The sequence below is a fragment of the Lacerta agilis genome, chromosome 3, assembly GCF_009819535.1.
Source record: "Lacerta agilis isolate rLacAgi1 chromosome 3, rLacAgi1.pri, whole genome shotgun sequence".
In the NCBI taxonomy this organism is placed as follows: Eukaryota; Metazoa; Chordata; class Lepidosauria; order Squamata; family Lacertidae; genus Lacerta; species Lacerta agilis.
In genome coordinates, this window is record NC_046314.1 from 65,554,351 (window position 1) to 65,569,825 (window position 15,475).

The window sequence follows — 15,475 nt, forward strand, 5'->3', positions numbered from 1 at the left end:
AAAGTGGTTTGTTCCCCCGCTTTTGGAGCTGCAGAGCGGTGGGGCAGCTTTGGAGTGGGGCAGCTTTCAACTATAGGCGATGGAAAGTAGTTGGGCACTGAATTCCGCAGCTCCTCTAAAGTCTGGAGCATGTAAGTTAATGGTGCAAGGATCCACTGATCCTGTGACTGCGTGTGATTCTGCCTCAGTCACTCTCTGGGCTGCAGTAGAAAAATAGATTGAACCAGCGGAACAGTCCGGCTGCGTGCAAAATCCGGACTGGAATTTCCGTAGCACGTAGAACGCAAGCAGGAACGGAGCGCCTTGCTCTCCCCCAGGCAAAGAGAGAAAGAGAAAAGAGATCAAGGAAATTCTCTCCTCTTCTCACGAACATTGAAGGAGACTGAGATAAAGTGTTGGCTTAACTTTTTTTTTTTTTTTTTAAGCAGCTTCATACAACTAGATCAAAATCAGTGAAGTTGTGCAAATTTACAACATGTTGAAAAAAAGGAGTGGACCTTTCCCCCTTAAGCAAATCTTTCAGCATGATGATTCCATGTTTTGTCGAGGGTGAGTTCGGTCTGGCCGAGGGCGGGAGGGTGAATCCTTCACAGCCGCCTCGGTTAAGTCCTTCCCCGCAGATGCAGCTTTGCCAAAAGTTGCTAAAGCAAGTCATGCATCCCTTATGCAACAGGAGCAGACAGAATAAGTGCTAAGCGATTTAAAGGGATTAGCTGGTTTGCTCTCTGGTTTGATCGATTAATTAACCAGTTGTATTTGCACACTTGAACACTTCAAAGGAGGCGCTTGTTGAGGATCCTTAATGAAGCTTAAGATCTGATGCTGCCACACATCATTTAAATAAAAGAAAGCTGATTTACACACACCATTGTAAATGTGTTTCCTTTGCTTACCAGAAGTACCTTGGGGAGTCCCAAAGAAGCCTGTTCTACAACCCGTCCCAGACTAAGGAATTTACTGATTAACTGGTGTGCTTTTTCAATCTCACACATTTCTCTACTCAGAAGAAAGACCCATTGAGTGCAATGGAGCTCTCTCTCATGTAAATACCGGTAGGTGTTGGGTTACAGACTTTAATCTGTACTTAATCAGGGCAACTGATCAAACAACATGTCTTCTCGTATTTGTATCCATTTTAATAAAAAGCATAACTTTTTTAATGTTTGTGCACAGATCCTTTCACACCGACATTCTTAACAGTACTCTAAATCTAAGTACCCTTCCCAGGCAAGAGCTGTCAAAGCTGGCAGTGCTGGCTATCTTTTCAGGGTTGTTCATCCAGACCCAAACCAGCACAGATCACTGTGCCCAGGGCTTTTTTCAGCTGGAACTCAGTTCTGGAACCTCTCAGGTGGGTGCCATTGCCATTATAATAGAACAAGGGAGGCATTCGTGGTGAGTCCCGGTTCCTTTTCTAGAAAAATAGCATCCATAGAAACCATTAAAGGGAGTCTGTTGGTAGGGCTGCCATCCTTGTGTATGGGATTCAGAAATGGGATCCATACAAGGAAGACTGCTTTCAATCAGGCTGAATCGGGTCTGGTATACACGATGATGGGAATCCTACCAGTAGACCAAAAGGAATGGTATTTGTTCAGAAGAAATGAGATGATAATAGACCTGCCAACAATAAAGATGCCTTTTGGCGAAATTTTGCTTAAGTACAAAGTAATTTCAATTTTCAAGACCATTTTTAGGCATGTTGTGGGGATAACCTATTACTCAAAATATTTTCCTGCAGAGGAATCATTATAAATCATTCAACAGATGTAAAGGTGTGTAGAGACCATGTGTATTAAGTGATATAAAAATATTATTAATTGATAAATAAGAGAATAAAAGATTATATCAGAAATTTCCTGGCTTGTGCTGGTAGTGGGATGAACTATCCTTATTATCTAGATTTTCTAATGCATGGTCAAAGTATGCATGAGAGCAGACCCCCTGCCCAACTTCTACCACCAAGCTGCCACGTTGTTCTGCCACCTGTATTTGGAAACCTGTCCCGCTCCTGATGACATCATCAGGAAGGCTCAAACACATCTCCCAGGCCCAACTCCTCTGTGTACCCCAAAACTCATGAGCTCAGCCTCATTTCCTCATCCAAACTGCATTGGTGGCAGCTGCAAATGGAAGGCCGCTTTGTGAGGCCTACATTCTTCCATGAATCCATGGGTGCTGATATGTCAGGCCCACCATGCAACAAAGGCCCTGGAACATGTAATTTCTTTTCCTGGTGCTGTTTTACATAATAAGGATATGATGGCCAAGAGGTCTTTGACACTGACATACTGTTGTGTGCAACCCAGCAAGGAGCCCTGGGACAAACTATCCTAGGCACTCAACATCTTCTACACACACAAGATAAGCAGCAAACCTCTTGTTTTATTCATTTATTTATTAGATTTCTATAGTGCCCTTCATTTGAAGGTTGCAAGGCAGCTCACAGAATAAAATACAGGATAAAAACAAGTAAATAAGTAAAACGAAACAGCAAAGCAAGAACAACCGCCCTTCCCACAGACACATTTAAAAGGCTCTCATTGGGGCTTAATGTGGGGGTAGAGTGGGAACCGAAGCTCTTGTCTGTAGTTCTGGATTCCAGGGGAAGGGGCTGACTGGGAAATTCCACAATCTTTTTCTGACACTCTGGTGTCTTTTTTAAAAAAAATGCAACATGTCTCTAATCTTACAGCAATACAAAAGAAAACATATAGGCTATCCAATCTGTTCAACTACCTGAATGTCAAACTGCACATTACCGTATGTGGTAGAGTCATGTGACTAGCTCTCTTGCCAAATTTTTATTTTGCTTGAAGCAGCCACTGGGGGGAGGAGTGTACCTTTTGCCCACCTCAGCCATCAGGGTTTCTGGCTGTAGACTTGCTCTCCTGTCAACCCTCCCTGCTGTTTCCCAATGCTATATTAAGGGAATTTCCCACAAAAAGGGAAAGGTTGACAGCTATGCTGATACATCAAAGGTGAAAGATTACTTCTGAATAATTGCTAATACAGAAATTGCCCCAAGGTGTTAAATTCAGCATGGTGTTGTTGTTTTTTCAGGGCACATTAAAATTTGTCTTGTTTAACATGTGGCTTTTACATGGTGAAATAATATGTTCCCCATCCTTGTGATTTAAATGATCCTAAAGCTAAAATAAACTTAAGGCCTATTATATCTGTTTCTTTAGCAATGGACAGCTATTCTTCTACATGATCTGACGATTATGTTCCTTGCCCAGTTTTCTGCTCTTTTTACCATCGAACAGCCTGGAGCTCCATGAATCATAAGCAACAGCAATTCAGGTAAGGTCATTCACAACCAATTATTTCAGGGAATCCGTTTGACCTATATTTATGTACAACAGACACAAAGAGTCGTGCACAATTTAAGTAAGTGTCTCTAACAAATTATCCCTACCCTTTATCCATGCTTGTATAAAAAGCTATCTTTGTCCATATTTGCAGTGCAGGAGGTGAGACACGCAACTTTTATATAACACTTTAGTTGCTGACACCATCTTTTCTTTTATTGATTTCACAATAATACTTAAGAATGGAAGTTTGAGAGGAAGTGAGATCCATGGAAGGTTCTCTTTTGCAGGATATAATGTGGTCCTCTGTGGGTTGCCTGATTTGATTGCCATGCATGCAGTCTCTTTACTCCCTGTGCAAGCATATTTGTGCATTTTTAAACATTTGGAAGCCATTTCAAGAGCACTTCCAGGAAGCAAGATATAAGCTGGTGGGGCAAGGGAAGAGTGGAGGGAATCAATGTGGTATGTAAGTTCTCTGGAACTGCAGATAATTTTGGCAAAGGCACAGCACCAGCACCTGGCATGGTGGGGCAGAGGGTTGCCATATTTTGAAGAGCAAAAAAGAGGGCACATTTGCCAACTTTCACTTTTAACTATGGTTCGCTATGACGACTCTATCCATGAAAAAGAGGGTGTGTCCTGGAAAAAGAGGACAGTGGCAACCCTAGCGAGGCTGGGGACCCACCTTGCCTGATGCCAGCCTTCTCTTTAAATAAATAAACAAACAAACAAACTGCCTTGTATGGAGTCAGTCCAAGACCACTGCTCCATTGAGCTCAGCATTGCCCACACTTAACTGACAGCAGCTGTTGAGGGTTTCAGAGAGGAGACATTCCCAGCCCTACCAGGAGATGCTGAAGATTGGACCTGGGACTTTCTGCACCCAAAGCAGATGGTCCGACACTGACTATAGCCCTTTAGAGTTGTTGCCAGACAGTGTGAACAGTAGATGGACCAAATGGTTCCTAAAGGCATAGACACATAGATCCTACCTAATATAACATTTTGGTTCCATCCTCCATGTACCGATTGGGGACAATGCCTACAGGAATTGGGTTTAAGAAAGAGGATGTTAGTGGTGCTGGCTGCAATTGCCTTGCCCTGTAGTGCTTCTCTTTTCAATGCTGGGCCAAGGGAGCGCAGCTGGAGCTGTGCTGCTGACTGCCTCCTTTGCTGCCTGCCACTGCCCAGTGTCATCCGTACTCTGGTAAACTTGGTGCTCAGGGCCTTGTCAACCTGGTGCTAGCCCTGTCGCAGCACAAGCACATGGAACAAAACCCTAATGAATGCAATTGTCGCATTTGATCTGCAAGAAAGATTCATAGTTCCTGCATAAGAAGTCATTTCTGTGTGGATTTTTTTTTTAATCCCACAAAGTGCTTTTGAGACTACAGCTGAAATGCAGCTTGAGCACAAGTTTAAGAGCCATTTCACACATTACACAGAGATGGGTCTGGGAATGATGTCAAGTGTACACTCAGAGAGAAGAAGCCAGTAATGACTGATGTGTGTGTTTCCAAATATATGTTTGGCGCATTCACATACTGCAGTTTTAAAGCATACATAAACCATTTTAGGTGTATCCCTAAAAATGAAATGTGTAAAGTGGCCATAACATTGTATCCACTGGGCCACACTAGTTATTGACTTGTTAATGCAAGAGTTTGTTGTTTATTACGCTTGGCCTGAAATCAAGTGATTTCGTGGTTAAGTGGAATCTATCAGTACCAGTACCAGACTGCCAAATTCCCAGTTCACTTGTTTCAGGATGGCAATAACCTCTTGCAAGCTGGGCACACACAAAAGACAGGAGTTCATTCACGATAATTAATAAATAAATAAATAAATAAATAAATAAATAAATAAATAATAAATGTCATTTGCAAGCATGATGGACAAGCCCTCAAAGCACATCATCAGGCGTAGGAGGCTTCCTTCCTTTAAGAACTCTCACTCTGTACTGTGCCCCTATTGTTCACTTAACTCAGAACAAATGTATGTATGTTTAGCTATCAAGTATTGGGAAATATTCTAAAGCAGCAGTAGTTGTACATTGTTGTGTTGCAGATCAGGGGTTGTGGTTTGTTTTGCTTTTTCTGAGTGAATCACATTGTCTTACTTATTGCTGCTATGTGGGAAGCCACTTTAAAGTGGAACCTGGTTGTACAATCCAATGCAGCTGTAAAAGTGTCTCCAAGCCAAAAGGGGGTGGGATGTAAAGCATTGCTAAGGAGCGAATAGGCACTTTCTATTTGTTCTTCTCTCAGTCAATATACTACTATTTAGACTACCCATTTACCCAGGAGTCAGCAAACTCCGAGGGACTTACCTTTGAGTGAACATACATAGAGTTGTGCTCCTGGGTTTCCTTGGACATCCTCTTCACAATACTGTTTCCCTAACATGCTGGCAGCTAGTCAGTTCTGGCATTAAGTACTATGGCTTTGCATACATCAGCCTTTGCTGCAACTCTACAGAGACATAAATAACTTCAAAGAAACAGGCTGTTGTACTAGCAGCCAAATTGTTAAGCATTGTCAATGCTTGCTTTTTCATCATGCTGATTTACACTGTGAGATGTGAGTTCCCTTATTTAAATTTTCTCTTTAGGTGTCATATTGGGTTAATTGTAAAACAATTGGATATGTACGGAACTGTAACACTTGGAACATCCATTGATTTCTGGAATGATATATGTACATAACAACTATTGTGGGGTTGTGTTTCTCAGGATGAGTAAATCCCTGGCTTTGAGTAAAAATTTAAGGTGCCCATAGGTGAGCTTTAATGTACATGTCAGTTTGGATTGGTAGTGTAATTCTTTATAGACCTGGAACATGATTGGTTGTTAAAGGCTCTCCTTGTACCTGAGTTGTTTTAGAAAAAGCATAGCTTTATATTGAGCTAACATCGTGCTGTTAAGAATCAGTACCAATGTAAACATTGAGAATGATGGCTTTATGTTGGCCGTTATGTCACACAGTATTTCACGGTGGTTGAAATCCCTTCATTTTTATCCAGGTTGCTTTGGTTTTGTCAGCCTACCAGCTAAGAATGAAAGATGTGCAGTTCTCAAAACGAAATGAAACTACTATTTCAAATACAGAAGTGATAACATATTTCTCTCTCCCCCACTGTGTGTGCACATGCGCATGTGCGCAAGAAAAAAACCACCCAGTAATACCACTTAATAATTCCTGTTAATGCAATGTAGAAAGTATATGCTATTTCACTTAGCTGCTATGTTATTTGAATGTGTGCCAGAATATATCAGACGAAGCAAATAAATTACAGAGGCAGGGGTGAAAGAGTAAAAATATGGAGTTAAAAGATATAAAAGTAGACATGGTGGACATGTGATATGATCAGAAGATAGGGAACACAATATAACTTTTAAGTATCCATCTTTGTTTCTGGTATTGTTTCTTTTTAGGCAAAAAAGCTTATCTGTAAATTCATTTAAAAACATCGTTCTTTCTTTCTTCCTTCCTTCCTTTCTTTCTTTCTCTCTTTCTCTTTGCTCTTTTTTGCAAAGTGGTATAGCACCACTTGCAAAATTTGAAATGCCCCAAGTGAAGTTCATGCTCATCTTCCATATCCTAATTGACCATGAATATTTACAAAAGCTTCTAATGCCAATGCAATAAATGATTGATACACAATTAAGGCTGCCATTCTGTTTAGGAAGCCACCTTATGCTAAATCAGACCCTTGGTCCATCTAGCTCAGCATTGTCTACACCAGGAGTAGCTATTGTGGTACCCATCAGATATTGCACTCTAAATGGGCCTTAATAGTAGCTATTCATGCCAGGTGTATGAACTGGGGCCATTACAGTTGATTAATTTGTTAGGTCAATCAACTTAAAAATGCAAAAAATTTCTCTTTGAGATCAATGGGACTTGAATGTGTATAATTTTAGCTAGCTTGTGCTCAATGTTTATGTGTCAAAAGTGCCCTCTCTCTCCTGTATCACACTTGGATAGCACTGGGCCCCAGAGACAAGGACCGTATTTTTCTGTGTATAAGACTAGGTTTTCCCCCTAAAAAATAATGTCAAAATTTATGGGGCGTCTTATACATGGATAGATTCCCCCCCCCCCCCATTTTCTTAAATCTGGGTCTCCAAAAATAGGGGGCGTCTTATAGACAGAAAAATACAGGTAAGTACTGTTTTCAATAAAGCTCTCCCAGAATCAGAATCTTAAAATGCTTTTGCACACAATACAGCAATATTGTGCTTCCTGTAGACTTTAGCACTTTTGAGATTTTAGCATTTTGGTACTAAGTGTTAAATCAAGCATATCCATAATTAAATAGTACATTGAAAAATACATTTAGCTAGCAGAACATTATTTCAAGGTATTGTAACTATTTGCATAAGTGCAAATCTTTTTATTTCTATAGTGTGAATAATAGGAGCTTTGTCATCCAAAGTCTTCACTCTGATCTCAACAGCCAAACTTAATGCAAGGGAACAAAGGTTGAAAAAAATGTTTTTACTTTTCTTGCTGAACATTTTTAGATAGATAGCTTAGTTCTCACTGAGGTGGCAAACGTTATGGATCTGGGCTACAGCACTTCTCAATTCAGATGTGGGCTCACATTATTGACAACATGAGTGGAGCAATCCAAGAGGACAGATGGAGGTAGAGCCAAAGGCAGATGAACCACTTCTCATATTCCAGTTTTTTGTTTTTGAAACAGTTTCCCTTACATTAAAGAGAACAAGCTCTGTCACCTCCAAGGCTGGTGTAGTTTGTCCCCCCACCTATCCCATTCTAGGAGTGTGTCAGGCAAATGGGAAGTTGGTAGCTCTTGAAGGTCCACAACCCTTTCCCAACGTGCCCTAGGAATGTTTCCTCCCTGACCTCTCCAACGCTGGAGGAGAGCTGACCTTTCCACAACCTCATGGAGGAGAGATCTCCTGTTCTGAGGATGAGCTTCTCTTTCTCCCCTCAAAGTGGGGAATTTGGCGATTCTGTGGTCCCATTGGTGCCCTCCCAGAGACCACAGGCCAGGGAGAACAACCTTAATCTGTAAGCCCTCACCTGCTCTCTAAAATGAAGAATTAGAGGAGCTTTGTCATCCAAAATCTTCACTTTGACTTTACTACTTCAGTGTGAACTAGATCTTAGTGCAACAAAGTTTTCATCTTGACTTATTTTTGTGCTTGCCCAATTAACAGAGTAACAGCAGCTTTGTGTGGCCTACGTTTTCCAATGTGTTGTGCTTCAACAATGCCATTGCTTTGCTGAATGTACTGCAAATCCCAAGAAACCTGGCAAAATCAAGCTGAAGCAGTTCCCATGGTTTTTTTTTGTTCTTGTTTTTAAGTGTGAGATACATCTTCCACATTCCCAGCATCTTTTAAGTTGAACAATCAACACTCATTCCTTAGATTACCACATGTCTCATTGGCCTCTGCTGTATTATAGTAGGAACATGGGTGTTGTATTTTCACATGATAAACTCTTTCCCCACAGTTTCTCCAGTGTAATAAGGGTGAAACAGGCATTTCATTAACATAAAACAGTCACCTCCCCATTCCCCGCTTGATAGAAACAGTACACACAGTGGTGGGTTTTTTCTTTCTTTCTCCCTGGTAATAATAATTTTACACATTTTTATAACGCCTTTCATCCCAAAGGATCCCAAATCATTTTGCAAGCTATTTGCAAGAATCGCTTTATCCACTAGTGAAATGAGACCAACTCTGTGGGAAAACATACAATCTGTTTAGCAGCAGCACAACAGTGATACACAGAAAGTGAAGATTGCTCTGTCCATTTGGAGAGCGGAAGAGAAGATTTCAGACTAAGTGACAGAATGCCATTATTCAGACTTGGGAAATTTCACCCCAGTCTTCTAAAGGCTGTAGCAAGAACAATGCCACGGGGAATCCAAATGATGACATAATCAGTGCATTTAATGCCCCTCTTTCTGTTCATGTGCAAATTCCAGTAATGGCTTATTGTAATTTCTTTAAATCATAGAATCATAGAATTGTAACCCCCATGTGAGCTCGATTAAAAAAATATGTTGATGTTAAATAATAATCTTACAATTATTCACATAACATCAAATCTGCTTTACTGTTCATCAGCAGGGATCTTATCAACAGAGAATATCCCATAAGTTGATAGAGATGCATTAGTAACACCATTAGGGGGAGCTGAGCTGTTTATTGTAATACATTCACTTTCTTCCCCAAAATGCCATTACATATATTACAAATACTGTAATCTAAAACATATATGCTAGAAATATGATGAGTAGGACTCTCTTCCAAGTAAACATGTTTAAGCTCAGGTTCCATATTCAATGCAAATATTATAGCCACAATTTATGGTTTATAATCACACCAACTGGGTGTAATGCAGAACACACACGTCACACAAACCCTCCCCATAGGATTTATGGACTGGGATCAAGGACTGCCATGCAGGTGAAGCAGAGAACTATGTGGACAGACAGAGCTTTGTTATTTTTAGGCTGACATTTTCCATTGCTAAAGAGACAAGCTGATCTGTTTTGAAAATGGCTTATCTCTTTTGCATCATTTCCTTATATATGGAAAACTGCATAATAGTGAACTAGTTTCTCTTATGATACTCAATAGAATTCTGGGCAGAAATAAAAGCATTTGTAATAACTAGTTTACTGGAATTAAGTGCACAGAATCAATTCCTTTATTTCAGATGTGTGGGGGTTTGTTTATTCTTTATATTTTCTATTTTTACAAAAAAATTACCGGTATATTTAAAAATACGCAGTTCTGCATTGACCGATATCTACCACTTTTGGGCCAATACACAGCTTGATGAAGCATATTAACACAGTGAACATGTCCTTCTCTTGCTTCTTATGAATGGATACTCAATAAGATAAGTACAAAGTAAAGTTTTGTAGGAAAAGATAGTGCACATCTAGTGCTCCTATGTAAAATATTTCTGCTTAATGGTAATGGGAACTTTGTTTCTAGGGTTATCAGTGAAATGTGAAATACAGTGATACCTCAGTTTATGAACTTAATCTGTTCCAGAAGTCCGTTCTTAAACCAAAACCGTTCTTAAACCGAGGCGCACTTTCCCTAATGAGGGCTCCCGCCGCTGGTGCCCTTCCACTGTTTGGATTCCATTCTTAGACCGAGGTAAAGTTCTCAAACCAAGACGCTATTTCTGGTTTTGCAGAGTTTGTAAACCAAATTGTTCTTAAACTGGACTGTTCTTAACCCAAGGTACCACTGTAGTAAGATGAGAGTTTCTTCAATTCAGAATATCTCTAGTCACCACAACCACTGTGTCTCCGCCATACAAGTGGGATATAGCAAAGAGCTTGGAGACATGACTTAAGCCAGACTTCCTCCCCTCCACCACCACCATTTCAGAAATGAAGTACAACATGGTGATGCCTTCTATTAAAACAACTTTGTATGCAAACCAGTTTTGTACCATTTCTACTGATAAATGTTTTGGAGGGCAAGAAAAGGGCAGGATGGTACCAACAGTGTCAGCGATCATAGAAACAAAAAAATCACAGAACTTTAGAACTGGAAGAGACCCTGAGGATCATCTAGTCCAACCCCCTGTAATACAGGAATTTGCAGGTACACACACCAAAGTATACACACAGATTGTGGTTTCTATGTGGTGGGATAAATCATTGATAAGTACTGAGTAGGCACTTTCTGTTTGTTCTTCATTACATTTGTCAATAAAGATGCTACTGTTCAGACTGCCCACTTACCTGGGAGTAAGCTTCAGCAAACTCTGTGGGACTTACCCTTGAGTAGAATGAGGATTAAGACATTGTGTCCAAGGCTTTGCAGAAAATGTGGCTTAAGTAACTCCTGTAAGGAATACTGGTTTGCATCCAATAGAACTTCTCCTTCCATTCGACCTCTTCATCTGTTTGGGTTCTGCTGGTTCTTCTAACCCACTGGGGCCGATTTGTGGGGTGCAGGGGGAGAAGAGGGAGACAAAGTTTTGTTGTGCAGATGTCCTTGTGCATCTTAATTGGACACAACCCACTACAACAGTCCACCATAACTGCTAACTAACAGGGGTACCAACTTAAATAAAATAATCACAAAATATGGCACACACACACACACCATTTGAATGGCAATGCCCATTAACTTTGGGGGGTCCCCCTCAAATATTTTATGGAGAGGAGGCAAAGGAACCTTGGCCCCTAGGGGTTGGTTCCTATGCTAGCTAACCATAGTTTCGATTCTAACCAGCATTAGAAATAGGTTTGTAAACCTGTAAGAGCAACCAAGCTAGCATTAATCACAAAGAGCATCATTGCAGATGTACTGCTAGCTAAAGAGACAATGGAAAAGAGAGGGAGAATCTATATTTATAAAAGAAGGAGGGAATGGGAGTGTGTGACTCCATACACTACCAGCAATCTACCAACTATGGTTAAGAAAACAGCAGCAGTTACATCTGTTTAGGGCATCTCTGTATGTGAGGACCACAGTCATAGTTAAATATTGCCGCATTGCAGTTTTCAGAAAGTAAAAGAGTTTTATAAGCTTTGCCCCCAAATTTTGTTGATAGCACCATTCATTGCTAGGATAAGAGTACTAATTTTCACTGCAGTTGCTCCCCTCCTTGAACTGTTTTTACCAGGGATGTATATTGCATCGAACAGCCGCCAATTTTACAATGACAAGAGACAATCATATCAGCATCTCCCTCCCCACTTGACTCCTAAAGAGAATTTTTAAAGCAGTTGATCAGTCCACAGTTATGACCATTCTATAGCTCATAGGAGGTGTTGTATTTAAATATTAATGTTTGTGTTGTTATTAGAATATTTGAGGATCTGTCCAGAGGCCTTGTAAAGTTAAATATAGCGTGTCATTTCTAGGAATACAGAGAATAACTTTTGTGGGGAGAGGGAAGTGCTTTCAGTCTATGCTTGCAGATAAGATTCCACATCATACTGTTAGTGACATGTAAACATTTGTTATTTATGTATTGCAGTTGTATCCCACATTTCTTCAAAGGAACTCAAGTATGATCACCTCATTTTACCCTCACAACTACCCTGTGAAGTAGGTCAGGCTGGAAGAGTACGCTGATTCAAGTTCTTCCATGGAGATTCATGGCCAAATGACAATTTCAACTTGGGTCTCTCCAATATTATTCCAGCACTCTAACAGAGGCAACATGGTAGCCTCCAGATGTTGCTCGTCTATACCTCCCCTCATCCCAGACAATTGATCATACTGGCTGTGGCTAATGGAGGTTGTAGTTGAACAACATAGCAAGGAGACCCCATTGGCTATTCCTGCTGCAACCCCATCTCACCCTGGGTCTTGTCTCTCTGTGGTACAAGCATGTATTGGGTAGTATCCAGCTAAACACTTCTGCTAATCAAAATATTTTAGCTGCACAATGGAACCATAACATACTTAGGGGGTACAAGGGGATAGGAGAGGGCAGGGAAGTTTCATTGCACAACTAAAAGACCTTGACTAGTAGAACTGTTCAGTTGGATACTGCCTGTTTTTATCAACTGCACTAAGAAGTCAAAAGTGGGAAAGCTGCCATAATAGAAGTAAATATAATATTTCTCTTAATCCATAGCCCCTCAGGACAAATCTGCAAGCTCTGCTTACTTCTGGGGCAAATTTAAGCAAAAAGAAAACTCCAAAGCTGCATTGTCAACAAACTACCAACTGGTGAGTTTGATGCCAATACCAGGAAAGGACCTAGAACAGATAGTTAAACAGTTTCTGTGAGCACTTAGAAAAGGAAGCTGTGAATACTAAGACCTAGCATGGATTTCTCAAAAACAAAATCATGCCAGACAAATCTAATTTCTTCTTTTGATACAGTTACAAGCTGAGTGGATCAGGATTTTGACAAAATGCCCCATGATATTCTTGCAAAGAAGCTGGTAAAATGTGGACTGGACAAGATAACTGTTAGGTGGGTTTGTAACTGGTTGACTGACCAAACCAAAAGAGTGCTCACTAATTGCTCTTCTCATCCTGGGGGAAAAGAGACAAATGGGGTGCCACAGGGTTTTGTCCTGGGCCTATTGTTGTTCAATATCTTTATAAATGACTTAGATAAAGGTATTGAGGGGGTGCTCATCACATTTGCACATGACACCAAACTGGGAGAGGCAGCCAATGCCAAAGAAGACAGAATCGGAATTCAAGGTTTTGCATGAAGGCAGGAAGAACCAGATGCACAAATATAAGATAGGGGACACTGGGTTTGCCAGTAGTACATGTGCAAAGGATTTAGGGCAGGGGTCAGCAAACTTTTTCAGCAGGGGACCGGTCCACTGTCCCTCAGACCGGTCCCTTGTGGGGGGCCGGACTATATTTTGAAAAAAAATATGAACGAATTCCTATGCCCCACAAATAACCCAGAGATGCATTTTAAATAAAAGCACACATTCTACTCATGTAAAAACACCAGGCAGGCCCCACAAATAACCCAGAGATGCATTTTAAATAAAAGGACACATTCTACTCATGTAAAAACACGCTGATTCCTGGACCATCCGCGGACCGGATTTAGAAGGCAATTGGGCCGCATCCGGCCCCTGGGCCTTAGTTTGGGGACCCCTGATTTAGGGGTATTAGTGAACCACAAGCTTAACATGATTCAACAGTGTGATGCTATTTTAGGCTGCATAAGCAGATGTATAGAAGGAAAGTAATAGTACCACTCTACTCTGACTTGGTCAGACCACACCTGGAGTCCTGTGTCCAGTTCTGGGCACTGCAATTTACCGGTAAGAAGAAGGTTGACAAGCTGGAACATGTGCAGAGGAGGGCAACCAAGATGATCAAGGGTCTAGAAACCAAGCCTGATGAGGAACGGTTGAGGAAGTTGGGTATGTTTAGCCTGGATAAGAAGAGACTGAGAAGAGATATGATAGCCATCTTCAGATATCTAAAGGGCTGTCACATGGAAGATGGAGCAAGCTTGTTTTCTTCTGCTCCAGAGGGTAGGACCAAAACCAATGGCTTTAAGTTACAAGAAGGGAGATTCTGACTAAACAACAGGAAGAACTTTCTGATTGTAAGAGCTGCTTGACAGTGGAATTTACTCCCTTGGAAGGCTGTGGACTCATTCATTGGAGGTTTTTAAGCAGAGGTTGGATGGCCACCTGTCTTGAATGCTTTAGTTGAGATTCCTGCATTACAAGGGACTGGAGTAGATGACCCTCAGAGTACCTTCCAACTCTACAATTCTATGATTCTAAGATACAACACAATATTGTTGGCTCTAACATAATTGTGACCTGTGCAATCCATGCATAGCCAACAATCCCTCAACCGCCAAGTGGACAGGTAGAGAATCAGGGTGTGCTCTGTATAGCATTGAGTGGTCAGCAGTTCTCAAGAAAAGTGACTGGAAAATTAGCCCTGGAGAAATGACCTGAAGATCATGACCAATTTTAATGTGGTTTTTACAAACACACATTTTAATACTATAGTAGATAAACATTTCTGTTCATTAATTTATTTTAATTTATCAAGAGTGGAAGACATACACAATTGGACAAATGTGTCACGGAACTACTACTGCACTTATTTCAGGGCAATTTTGCCTGATAAGATTAGAAGTGCTATGAAATTTTGGCTTGAATTACTGAATATGTTGGCTTTATTATCTCTTGAAGCAAGTTCCAGCTTTCAGTTTGATTTACACATTTGTGTACTGTCACCATTCATTTTTAATTACACCCTGACTTCTGAGAATGAGGTCCATATTTAGAGCTAAGGCCCAATACACAGGTTGGGGGCAAGGCACTAAGATGCTGAGGGTAAAGGTAAAGGGACCCCAACCATTAAGTCCAGTCACGGATGACTCTGGGGTTGCAGCGCTCATCTTGCTTTACTGGCCAAGGGAGCTGGCATTTGTCCGCAGACAGCTTCCGGGTCATGTGGCTAGCAGAGGGTGCTGTTTTAGATGGCAATGTGTATTCAAAATAGGCAGCCCTATTGCAGGTGGAGGTCTTCTTGCTCATTCTGTTCATTGGGACCTAAAGTCCGGCCCTGACAGCACTACTGATCCTAACACACATCCTGGAATGTTCCAGTTGATGTAGCAGACAAATAGGGGTACCAAGCAGGAACTTCATGTAAAAACCTCCCCCCCCCCCGAAGGCAGAATGCT

General features: G+C 41.0%; 1 long non-coding RNA gene across 1 annotated transcript; it reads left to right on the forward strand.

Annotated features, from left to right (window-relative positions):
- The first annotated feature begins 3,195 nt into the window (after positions 1 to 3,195).
- LOC117044713 lies at positions 3,196 to 9,066 on the forward strand. Its single transcript, XR_004426313.1, has 2 exons — positions 3,196 to 3,306; positions 8,968 to 9,066. It is a non-coding gene; the product is annotated as an uncharacterized LOC117044713 (long non-coding RNA).
- The last annotated feature ends 6,409 nt before the right edge of the window (positions 9,067 to 15,475 follow it).